Source organism: Brassica oleracea, chromosome C9 (genome assembly GCF_000695525.1).
Source record: "Brassica oleracea var. oleracea cultivar TO1000 chromosome C9, BOL, whole genome shotgun sequence".
Classification (NCBI taxonomy): domain Eukaryota; kingdom Viridiplantae; phylum Streptophyta; class Magnoliopsida; order Brassicales; family Brassicaceae; genus Brassica; species Brassica oleracea.
The window spans coordinates 16,054,155-16,055,295 of NC_027756.1; positions in this window are offsets into that span (position 1 = coordinate 16,054,155).

Here is a 1,141-nt window from a genome sequence, read left to right on the forward strand (position 1 = left end):
GTCGGCTCGCCCGGTGAGCTCGACCTGATCCCGGCCTGTCCGACTTATTTCGACTCCCGTATCATCCGTATAGCAGTGATATCCGACCTTCGGGACCATATACTTCTCGTTTCGTTTTGATTAAAGTTATTCTCGAAGTTTTATGACTAAAACCGAGAAATCGTATAGACGCCAAAAGGCCTAAGAACGGTCCGCAAGGATCCAAACTGGTCTAGAGACCCATCTACGCTCTCAGAAGGGATTCGAGCACATAAAAGTAATGACGGTTTGTCCTAACTCGCAGAAATACGATAAATGCTAAGTTTCCAAAGATAAATGTAAAGATTCGAGGATAACTATCAAGATCGACGAAAAATGGAATATTCCATAAGAGATAGACTTGGGGCCGGAGGCGAAGGATGGGCCACCGACCTAGAGCGACTATATAAGGAGAGCAGGAGCAGAAGAAAAGGGGATCCGAGAATTTAGACTTAGAGAACTCTTGCTAGCTTAGAGAACTTAGGACTTAAGTGGTTAGACTAGCACGGCAAGGCTTAGGACGTCTTGGCCGCCTCTTATCCTGTTGTTCCGATAGTTAGCATATCTCTGCTCCTCTCGGAGAAATCTTGTATTCATACTATTCAATAAAACGCCTCTGAGCAATTATCTATCTTTTAATTGTTCTAAAGTGATTACGCAGAGGATTCGGACCTTCAAGGAAAAACAGGTTCACTCGGTTTTCCTCCATTATTATTTATTATAATTGGCAGTGCGAATTTCGGTTCCCACAGTTTGGCGCTAGAAGGAGGGCGCAGGACGAATTCTCTAACTCAAAAATCACTAAACGATAAAAGACACAGGATGTTCGCTCCAGCAGCTAACGATGTCGTTTCTTTCAAGGACCGGGCAACGGCCGATCAGGCGAAACCCCACAACGATCTCCTTGTCATCGAGCTGACGATCCAGGACATCGACGTAGCGAGAGTGTTGGTCGACACCGGATGCTCGGCCAATATTATCTACAAAAGCACCCTCGAAAGAATGGAGATCGATCTGTGCGCCGTTACAGAAAGACCCAACCCGATATTCAGATTCTCGGGAAATGCTACTATGACTCTCGGCTCGATCGACCTTGTTGTTAAAGCCGGGAGCGTCATCAAAG